Here is an 11,736-nt window from a genome sequence, read left to right as displayed (position 1 = left end):
AGACAATCCAGACTTCTGTCTTGAAAGTGCCCCTGGCAGCCCATCCATTTCTAGCTACTTTTTAAACATCTTCTGCTCCATCCTCTTGGTTTGAGGATTATAAATTGACCTCTTCTTGGAAGAAATAGAAGCAGAATTCTCCCCTGTCACAGCTGGTTGAGGCAAAGCCAGTAGAGGGAGCTCAGGGATGTCATTAATTATTAACTAAGTGTATCCAGAATTTCTAACATTGGGCACATGGACAACAGGAGCGAACATTGAAAATAATCCAAATCTTACCGAAAAGGAGTGAAACTTGTCATGAAACACTCCTGAGCCTGTGGCCAGATGACAAAGAAAGTTCACAGTGCCATGGGCATCGATGGGCACATGATTTTCAGGAGTGCTCAGTTGGATTGCTGAACCTGGGACGTGCCATGCCCCAGGCCGGCCCTACTCTACTAGAGGCGAGCACTTTCCTCAGTGGACACCAACCTGTGGGTAAGATCTCAAAGGCATTGGTGTGAATTCAGCGAGTATTCCTTGCAGAATCTACCTAAAGGTAGAAGACGTGGCAGCTGCTATGGAAAACTGCATGGAGGTTCCTGAAAAAATTTAACAGAATTACCATATGATCCAGTAATTTTACTTCTGGATATGTGTATGTGTGCTAAGTCGCTTCAGTCATGTCCGACTCTGAGACCCCATGGATGGTAGCCCACCAGGATCCTCTGTCCATGGGATTCTCCAGGCAAAATACTGGAGTGGGTTGCCATGCCCTCCTCCAGGGGATTTTCCCCAACCGAGGATCAAATGCATGTCTCTTAAGCCTCCTGCATTGGCAGGTGGGTTCTTTACCACTAGTACCACCTGGGAATCCCAAAACTTAAAGTAGGAAGTCGTATACTTCTATACCCAAATTCAGAGCAGAAATATTCACAATAGCCAAAAGATGGAAGCAACTCAGGAGTCCATTGATGAGTGAATGGGTAAACAAAGTTTGGTATATACATACAATGGAAAATCATTCAATCTTAAAAAGGTAACCAGTTCTGACATATGCTATAATGTGGATGAGCCTTAAGGACATTATTCTAAGTGAAATAAGCCAGTCACAAAAGGACACATACTTTGTGAATCCACTTATATGAGGTATATGCTGCTGCTAAGTCACTTTAGTCGTGTCTGACTCTGTGCGACCCCATAGACGGCAGCCCACCAGGCTCCCCTGTCCCTGGGATTCTCCAGGCAAGAACACTGGAGTGGGTTGCCATTTCTTTCTCCAATGCATGAAAGTGAAAAGTGAAAGTGAAGTCGCTCAGTCGTGTCCGACCCTCAGCGACTCCATGGACTGCAGCCCACCAGGCTCCTCTGTCCATGGGATTTTCCAGGCAAGAGTACTGGAGTGGGGTGCCACTGCCTTCTCCAATGAGGTATACAAAATAGACAAATTAATGGAGACAGAAAGTAGAATGATGGTTGCAGGGACTGGAGAGGGGGGCAATAATTATTTAATGGGTACAGAGTTTCCATTTGGGAAGATGGAAAAAAGTTCTGGAGACTGAGAGAGTTAACTTAGGCAGGTTGATAAGGAGTCCAAGCCTAAGGCCCCTTTAAGGAGGAGGTAAACGTTCCTTCTTTTTCACATTCTTTTGCCTTAGACAACTAGGCCTTGTAGGCAGCAGTATCTTTTATTCAAGGACATACGTTTTTTTGAGCTTTGGATGAATGTTATGGGAGAAGGCCTGGGTAAAACTTCCACAGCCTTGAGCTTTGGGTTAACCTGTTCCTTTTGGCTAATCTTGTGCTAATGTCATCCCTGGATGTGTGTTACAGGAAAGGGTCTGGGCGAAATTCTCACAGCCTTGAGGTATTCTTTATCTATTCTCAGCAGTTAGTCAAGAAGTATATAAGGCTTAATCTAGTGAGGTGGATACTCTCCTTCCTCCTTCTGATGTCTATGCCAGGAGCTTTTTCTGTCACTTTCACTTTAAATAAAATCTACACAAAGCACAGAGTGACTGAGACTGTCTTAGGTCCTGGAGTTAAATCTTCTTCAGAGACCATGAATACGGCAGCACCGTTCACCATAAGTTATCAAGCTGAACGGTGATGATGGGTGTACAGTAATGTGAAGGTACTTAATGCCATTGAACCGCACACTTAAAAATGGTTAAGAGGAAACATTTTATGTTATATGCATTTTATCACAATTAGAAAAAGGAGCAAAAAGCGGTAGTACTTACAAATATTACTGATTATTATTAGTGAGCAAAGGATTTTCAAAGTAACTGGCAGAATTTATATTTCCCTTTTGGATGTAATAAGAAATAAGAATTCCCTAATTTGACTATGACTTGAGAACATTAAGAAGGGCATCCCATTAAATTCATGCTCAGCACTCTGGGACTTTTTCACAGGCATATACATTGTCTAGTAGGCATATGGGAAGCAAAAGTATGTTTAAAACACAGACCATTAAGAGAAATGAACATAAAGGGATCTGAGTAGACTGCCTTGGCCAGTGGGAGGTGATTCCCAGAAAAATGGGAGTATCTCCCCTCTGTTCAGAATGGGTGTCTTGGCCTTGACTTATGGAAGGGCCAGGAGAATGAACACAAAGAACATCACAGAAAGTAAAACAGGGAAAAGAAGAAGTGGAAATTAAAATAAAAAGAGCTGTATATTTGTAGAAATGACATTTTTGATGGGTGCTGCTACAATGCTATTTGGAAGATTAATGCTATAGGAGGGCTTCCCTTGTGGCTCAGCTGGTAAAGAATCCACCTACAATGTGGGAGACCTGGGTTCGAACCCTGGGTTGGAAAGATCCCCTGGAGAAGGGAAAGGCTACCCACTCCAGTATTCTGGCCTGGAGAAATCCAAGGGGTCACAAAGAGTCAGACAAGACTGAATGACTTTCACTTCCACTTCCAATGCGATGGGAAGGCTTATAATCTTGTACTTTTGTTACTTTACAAATGGGATGATTCTGAATGGTCCAAGGTAAACCTTTCTTTTTTACATTACATAGACAAAAGGCTATATTATTGAGATTTCAGAAATCTAAGTATGTAAAAACTGTACTCATATAGGCAAAAATGGCATTTTCTTTCATAATGTGACTTACCCTGGAGAAGATTCAGAGTTCAGAGTACCATGACTTACTTTGCTACAAAGAAGTGGTTGTCTCTGTGATCAGTCTTTTGTATCAAACATAAATAAGCAAATAAATGTCTTAAGTAACTTAGTATGATGATGCATTTTTTTTCTGCCAAACTACTCATGTTAAATAATATTTAGAGTTCTTGAATGGCTATTCAGGCTGTCTCTGCACAATTTTCAAATACATCTATGTTGCAATTATATTTCATCCATTTTTTTAATGTGGACCATTTTTAAAGTCTTTATTGAACTTGTTACAACATTACTTCTGTTATACGTTTTGATTTTTTTGGGGGGGAGGCTTGAGGCTTGTGGGATCTTAGCTCCCCTACCAGGGATTAAACCTGCACCCAACGCATTAGAAGGTGAAGTCTTAACCCCTGAACCACCAGGGAAGTCCCCTGTTTTAATAGACATAAGAGTTAGAAATATAATTAGTCATTTATGCAGATGTGTGTTCTGAATAAAATAATACACTATTGTACTTCAAACAGGCTTTAGGTTGTGCAATCAATAGGATGCACTTGCTCAAGTAAAATGAAATTTAAAACACTTCTGCAAATCTGATTTTAAACATTCATCTCAGGTATTTTATATCATCTCCCTCAAACTTTCAAAAAAATATTTACTTATCAGGATTTATTTGGCCGTGGAGGGTGTCTAGTTGTGGTACAGGAGCTCTAGAGTGGGTGGGTGGTCTTAGTTGCTCTGTGGGCATGTGGGTGGGATCTAGTTCCCCAACCAGGGATGGAACCCACATCCCCTGCATTGGAAGGCTGATTCTTACCCACAGGACTACCAGGGAAGTCCCCCTCAAACATGTTTTAAGCAGATTTAATTGCGCTGGCTGTGTGCTGTGCTTAGTCGCTCAGCCATGTCCGACTCTTTGCGACCCCATGGACTGTAGCCCACCAGGCTCCTCTGTCCATGGGATTCTCCAGGCAAGAATACTGGAGTGGGTAGCCACTCCCATCTCCAGGGGATCCTTCCCACCCAGGGATCAAACCTGGGTCTCCTGCATTGCAGGAGTACAATGAGTACAGTGATACTTAGAAAAGAAAAGAAAAAAAAATTACAGGAGTAAAGTGAATCTTCTAAGACAGCCTCTGGGGGAAAGGCATTCAGGCAAACCTGCAGAATTAGGGCATAGGAATCTAGAGTTGAGGAGGAAAGGATGAAAGGTGGAGGCGAGGGCGTTTGCATGCCAGGTGTGCTCAGAGGCGCACAGTCACAAGGGTTCTGTGTCTTCAAAAGGTAGACAAAAAGCCCATGAGCTGTATTCTGATCAGCCTGGGAAGCCTCCAGCTGATTCGACAGTGGGGGCAGGTAACAATCAGAAGTTAGTGGCCAGGAGAACCAGGAGACTGCCCCAGGAACCAGGGGGGCTCAGGCAGAAGAAAGGGTGGATGCTTTGGAATCTTTAGATCTGGATTAGAATTTTCACTCCAGCACTTATTTGCTGGATGTGCCTTGGCATGTTTGTCGACCTGAGTCTATTTCTTTATCCTAAAGATGGGCATAATGACAACTATTTCATTGAGTTGATTTGAGTCATAAATAAGATAAGGAGGGGACTTCCCTGATGGTCCAATAGTTAAGAATCTGCAATACAATCTTACAATACAGGGGGACTCCAGTTTGATCCCTGGTCAGGGAACTAATATCCCACATGCTGTGGAGCTACTGAGCCCACACACTACGACTAGAGAGAGTCTGTGCACCACGATGAAAGATCTGTATGATGCAATGAAGATCCCATGTGTTCTAACTAAGACCCGAGGCAGACACATTAAAAAAAAAAAAAAAAAGGATAAGGAATGGAAGTGCTCTCCGCACTGCAAGTTCTCATTAGACATTAGTCCCCGCTCCATAATATCCCTTTCTCCACCACCCAGATGCCAACTTCAGGTGCCCCCCACTTTTCCTAAGGGGTGTGGAGCAGTTTTAGTGATAGGGCCGGAGCAATCACTGAAGAGAAGTGTAAGTGCTGGACATTAGCGTTGATGAGCTCAGGCTTAGTTTGGCCCGTAGTGAAGAACGTGGCAATTACATATAACACAAACAAATACACTCTGTCCCACACTGGAGCCCCCAGTCTGCCCCAGAGAGACTCTGGGTGGGAGGTGGGGGTGGAAGGCTGCCTTCAGGGATTTACAGTTTAGCCACTGTGCCAACACAAACCATTTGTCTGGGTTATGTCTAAACCCCATGTGAAGCATCCAATAGGTTCTTAATAGAAACATATTCTGGATTAAGACGGATAAGGGCTCAGAGATCGAGACCAGGGCAGAGGGAAGAATGGTCAGCAGAGTGAGTATTGGTGGCTGGGGGCAAGGGAGACACGGAGGGGAGGGCAGTCGAGTTGTGCTTCTAAGGCAGAAAGCTCTCTCATCTACCCGGCTTAATGGGAACAGTTTGTGCCAGTGAAAGCTCCATTGCCTCTTCCCTTTACCCAGCCTCAGAAGAATCTCAGTTACTAGCCCAAGAGGGGGAGAATTTACTTAGTCTAGCTTTTGGAGAAACATAGATGACACAGTTTCATAATTAGCTAACCAGTCATTTCTTTAATGGGCTGAGACGCAAAGAGAAATAAAATACAATTCCTGCCTTTCAGGATGCCCATCACACAGCAAGGCAGTGACAGGCATATGTGGCAGGGCCACGCAGGCAGAGAGATGGGGGAAGCTTTGCTGAGGATGAGCAAGAAGCCCATTCTTGGAAAAAGGGAGAAGGCATTCAAGCAATGTGACCACGGCCCCATCAGAAATTTTGTAGAAATGGAGGGTGAAGTGGGTGGGAAAGTTCAGATAGGCATAAAAAGGAACAGAGGGAGCCCACCCTGGGGCAAAGATCTATGAGGGCAAGAGTTTCTGAAGCCCTTTCCTATATGTCATGCTATGAAGTATGAAGTTTTTTTGTGCAGAAAAATAATTCAGGACCCCCAACATACCCATGTAAATTTTATGCTAATTTAAAAAAGTTATTAATCAGCAAATGTTAAAAACAAAATGTTTGAATAATAATTACTTTCTGAACAAAGGATCTTTAAGTTTTAAGATTAAATCTGGGACTTCCCTGATGGTCCAGTGGCTAAGACTCTGTGCTCTCATGCAGAGGGCCCGGGTTCTATTGCGAGTCAAGGAAATAGATCCCACGTGCTGCAACTAACAGGTCAAATGCAGCAACTAAGGATCTCATGTGCTACACTGAAGATCAAAGATCCTGTGTGCTGCAACTAAGAGCTGGTACAGCCAAATAAGTAATTAAATGTTAAAAAATTTAAATCCGGTGAGTGGGTTAGATTTTTCACTTAGAATAGTATAGACCAAAAGACTGAGGATACAGCAGTCTTATATTTAATAAACTAGCACTACAGGAGGATTCAAAGGATTAGATACTTAGATAAAAAACAAAAATGCATTAAAAATGTATTGACACATATGCTATTGAAAACACCAGTTAATCTATATTATGAAAGTGAAAGTGTTAGTTGCTCAGCTATGTCTGCCTCTTTGCAACCCCATGGACTGTAGCCTGTCAGGCTCCTCTGTCCATGGGATTCTTCAGGCAAGAATACTGGAGTGGGATCTCTTCTCCAGAGGATCTTTCCAACCCAAGGATTGAACCTGGGTCTCCTGCATTGCAGGTGAGTTCTCTATTGTCTGAGCCATGAAGGAAGCCAATCTATGCTAAAGGAGGATTCAAAGGACTTAGATAAAAAAAACAACAAATGCATCAAAAAGGTATTGACACATATGCTATTGAAAACACCAGTTAATCTATTTACAATTGATTAAAAATGCTGACCATGAACTTGAAATAAAGCTGTAATAAGAGTTGTTGGCTGCTATACCTTTCAATATGTATTAGGTTGGTATGAAAGTAATGGCAGTTTTGGATCGTGAATTTTAAATCATTATACAGGCTTAAACACATCTTTGTTATTCAAAATAGGAATCATTACAATCAACACATTTTTGCCAACAAGAAATAAGTTTATTTCTGTAGCATAGAAAATACATACTTTGGGATTTGATGAACTCTTAGAAAAAGCATTTTCTGCCTCCTGCTGGTTGTGGGAGCATTTTCTCTGCAAAAAGCTGACGAGATCCTTGAAGAAGTGATAGTAAGTTGGCAAGAGGTCAGGTGAATATGGCAGAGGAACAAGGTAGAACTCTGTAGCACAGTTCATTCAATTTTTGAAGCATTGGTTGTGCAACTTGCGACTGGACGTTGTCATCAAGAACTGGGCCCATTCTGTTGACCAATGCCAGCTGCAGGCATTTCAGTTTTTGATACATCTTGTGGATTTGCCGAGCATACTTCAGATGTAATGGTTTCACTGGGATTCAGAAATCTGTAGTGGATAAAACTGGTAGCAGACCACCAAACAGTGACCCTGACCACTCTTTGGTGCAAGTTTGGCTCTGGAACTTCTCAGTCCAGCCACTGAGCTGGTCGTTACCAGTTGTTGTATAAAATCCACTTTTGTCACATGTCACAATTAGAAGGAGAAATGGTTTGCTCTTGTTATGTAGAATAAGAGAAGATGACACTTCAAAATGACAATTTTTTTGATTTTTGGTCAGCTCATGAGGCACCCACTTAATGAGCTTTCTTACCTTTCCAATTTACTTCAAATGCCAAATGACTGTAGAATGGTCAAGGTTAAGTTCTTTGGCAACTTCTTGTGTAGTTGTAAGAGGATCAGCTTCAGTGATCCTCTCATTTGGTCATTGTCAACTTCTGATGGCTGGCCACTGAGCTGCTCATCTTTAAGACTCTCATTTCCTTTGTAAAATTTCTTGAATCACTACTGTGCTGTACGTTTGTTAGCAGTTCCTGGGCCAAATGTGTTGTTGATGTTGAGAGTTTTCTCCGCTGCTTTACAACCCTAACCTTAACCCATTTTGAACTCAAATAAGAAAATCGCTTGAGTTTGCTTTTTGTCTAACATCATTTCCCTAGCCTAAAATAAATATAAATAAATAGCAAGTAACGTCATTAGCAAAGAAGCATAACGCAAGAATTGTGCATTAAAATGATGTATAACATAACCACATTTAAGAATGTATTCCAATATCAAACAGCAAAGTTCAACAATGCAAAACCACAATTACTTTTGCACCGACCTAATATAATTGGATTTAATCCTCACAATCACCTTGTAGAACAGGTACACTTATTATCCCCACTTTACAAATGAGGGAATCAAGACTTTGAGAACTGGCTAGGAGAGGACTGAAAGTGAGTGTTAGAACTGAAATTCACACTGACTCACAGGGCCCAGTGATGTCTTGAGGGTCAAGTGAAATAAATAAATGAAGATACAAAAAGTCCTTAGAGCAGCAGGAGGCAGAGGACAGAACTTAATAAATAAAACTAGTTACTATGATTATTATACCAACTCCCGCCTCTTCTTTTCTTTCTCACTAGCCTTAGCTGTTTTAAATTCTTCCACTGAAGCTGAGGATAGCAGTATACTTGGGTCCATGTACTGAAAGTCTCTCCTTCTGGCCTCTGATAGTTAAATATTAAAAAAAGTGGGGGGATAAGTAAGTGTTGTAAATATACATAAATGTAAGTTCTTCAAATAAAAATGAAAGAAAAAATTGTGTCAAGACCAACGTAATTATTTCATCATGCTAACTGCGAACTCCATAGCTATGTGAATACAAGCCAATCAGGTCAAACAACATTGGTAAAAATGTGTTTTAAAATAAAATAAAAAAAAAATAAAGTGAAATGGAAGATAGTAAAAAAAAAAAAATGTGTTTTTATCAGACAGCTCTTGGGATTCTTTTACTTTATGAAAGAAGGCTTTCTGCAGCTCACAGTGCATAAGAGTTTGTTATGAACAGTACCAAATGAGTCCAGCTGTACTTCTTCATGCCATGGGAAATTGTACCTAGATCTATATCCTGAAAGACATGTGTCAGACCTGATACCCCAGATCCTCTGGGAAGCAGAGCCAAATAATGGGCACATTAGAAGACATCACATTTCTTGTTATTTCATATCTAAGCCTTCCTGGCCCCACGTCCGTCTTTTGGCTGCTTTAGTGGCAGTGCTGATTGGCTTTTCTTCTCCACTACTCAGTGGGAACAGGGACTGTGCCACTCGTAGCCACTGGTTATGCTTTAATCTTTTTTTTTTGGTTGAGCCTTTCATTTGGGACGTTAGTTCCCGGATCAGGGATCGAATCCATGCATAGGGAGCTTGGAGTCTACCACTAACCTGCCAGGGAAATACCAGTGCCAAGACACGGCTCTTCAAGTGACTATATATTTTCTGAAAATCCACAACTGGCTAACTGTGGATGACAAATGTCTTAGAGCTAAACTGGGAAATTCACCACTCATTGAACACTGCATGTGGGAGACAGAGAAAGCTCAATGTGTTATTTGTTTTTTACTTTTTTGTAGTTGTAAACCTGGGTGTTTTGTAGTTGTAACTGAGAAAATGAGCAGTCTTGCACCGGAAGCTGGGCTATAAATGGTAAAGTCCACTTATTATAATTTAATGGACAGTGCTTCCAAAATAGAAATTCACTTAAATTTATATAGTAAGTTAGATTAATCTAGTAGTTGGGTTAAAAAAATACTTTGATTAAAACCACACTGCAAAATGGGGAACCTCAGTGGACTGCTTTAAACTCTTGACCTCAGAGGAAGGAAACCAACTAACCAATAATGATAACTTGGAGAGAAAGAAAAAAAAAGGTTTAGGATCCATAACAGATTCGTCGTCAACAGTGTAATGATTCAGCATTCTGGAGGCCAAGTAAAACTAAAGCTGCGGGGTTGCGGGTGTGCAGGTCAAGTGGTATCTCAGTGTACACGGACAGAATTTTCTGTGCGACACAGCACGTTGGTGAGTATTTTCTACTATATCTCTGCAGGACCTCCCCGTAATGTTGATTCTCCTCCTTACATCAGCAGTCCTAGAAACGATGTGAGCTGTAAGGAACCCGTGGACATTCTTTGCTAACCCCCACATCCACCCACTGGCCCCACTGCCCCCACAGCCCCCAAGCTACCGTCCAGGTCAGTTTCTTCCGAGATGCAGCCATTTCCAAGACAAAGGAGTCCCAGGTTGCCTTCGGAGCCACTGCGTCCGGAAGGTTTCCAGAGGTTTTTTTTTGTTTGTTTGTTTGTTTGTTTTTTTTAACACAGGAGAGCACTAATACTGTTTCAGCAAGAAGTACTTTCGGCCTCGGAAAGTTGATCTTTAGTGATCGTTATGCAAATTTATTTTCTTTACAGCTTTTTACTACTTCATACACCAATTTCCCTGCTGTGTATCGCCAGGCAACTGTGGCGCGAGCGCCGGGAGGGAAAGGGTGGGGAGAGCGAGCGGTCCGTGGGTCTGGCGGCTGAGATAACGCCGGGGGGAAACACAGCCTTCGTGGGCCGAGCCAGGAGCGAATGCTCCGAGATCTGCCACCCGCAGAACTCGTCAGGCAGCTAGGTGGGGCCGGGCGGGGCGGATGCGCCACGTCTCGTGACGAATCGACATCTCTGGGCATGATTCAAAAGGCCGAGGAGCCAATAGGAACCCTGGGAAGGCTGACCAGAGGGGCGGGGCGAGGAAAGGGCGGGGTCGGTAAGGCGCGCGCCCGGGCCGCGGGACCGCGGAGCGCGAGAGCGCGAGAGCGGGCAGTGTCGCGCGCGCGGAACCGCCGCCGGGTTGCTGCTCTGCGACTCTCCCGAAGCCGTTCGTGTTCCCGCAGGATCACTGAGCAGGTGAGCTCCCGAAACCCCGCCCCGCTCCCCGCAGCGCGGTCTCCAAAGGATCTGGGGGAGGCCCGCGTGGAGGGTGCGGCGGATGGACAGGGGTCGCGGGGCGCCTGGCGTGGAGCAGCGGCTTCGCCCTCCCCTCCTCCGGGTCGGTCCGGGCGGCTGCTGGCGAGGCTTGAAGTGCGCCCGGCCCGGCCAGCTGCGGAAATGAAGCTGTGGTTTTAAATTGCCGACGTTTCCCTCCATTTTGGACGCGCCGCGTCGGAGTAAAATGATGTTGTCTGGGGAGGATGTGTGGGTGGGTGATCCACCCCGGTGCCTTTGTCCCCGCCCTGCAGCATCGGCCCTCCCAAGACTGCTCTGAGCGCCTTTTTGACAGATTAGCCGGGTGGCTTGGCGGGCCCAGCTCTTGGGTAGGCAGAACAGGCGCGGCAGCCTGGCGGACGGGGAAGTGGGGTTGCCAAGTTGACTTTAATTGTCGGTGGTTGTCACTGGTCTGGAGGGTCGTGGCCGTCTCTGGCGACTTCCAAGGCTGGCTGCATGCATTGCATTCCCCCGCCCGGTGTTTCTGCTCACTCAAAAAACGGGTAGTTAGGCAGGTTTGGGTGCTCCTGCTAAAGCTCGATCCTTTCCCCCCCTTCTTTTTAATACATCTTTTTAAGGCTTAAAAAAAAATAAGCGCCTGACTGCAAAGGGCCTGGTTCCAGGCGGTTCACCAAAATTATTACGCGGTCTGATCGGGAATCAGGCTGTTGATACTCAGAATGACCCAGTAGATACATTGGACAGCGCGTGGACGATTCAAGGGTTCAACCCAGAGCGAGTGAACTTGCTCACTTTATGTGTGGAGGAG

The 11,736-nt window shown here is 44.0% G+C and overlaps 1 protein-coding gene across 3 annotated transcripts in view; it reads left to right on the top strand.

Moving 5' to 3' along the window:
* The first annotated feature begins 10,743 nt into the window (after positions 1-10,743).
* The window catches only part of LBR (lamin B receptor), a 28,252-nt gene continuing 27,259 nt past the window's right edge, over positions 10,744-11,736 (top strand). Inside the window, exon 1 of one of the 3 annotated variants that reach the window (XM_055581990.1) lies at positions 10,744-10,889. The gene's annotated coding sequence lies outside the window, so the exon portion shown is untranslated. The remainder of the gene's footprint in view (positions 10,890-11,736) is intronic. The other 2 variants (XM_055581991.1, XM_055581988.1) reach the window with 2 other exon arrangements.

The sequence above is a fragment of the Bubalus kerabau genome, chromosome 5, assembly GCF_029407905.1.
Source record: "Bubalus kerabau isolate K-KA32 ecotype Philippines breed swamp buffalo chromosome 5, PCC_UOA_SB_1v2, whole genome shotgun sequence".
Taxonomy (NCBI): Eukaryota; Metazoa; Chordata; class Mammalia; order Artiodactyla; family Bovidae; genus Bubalus; species Bubalus kerabau.
This window is presented reverse-complemented; position numbering and strand designations above follow the sequence as displayed.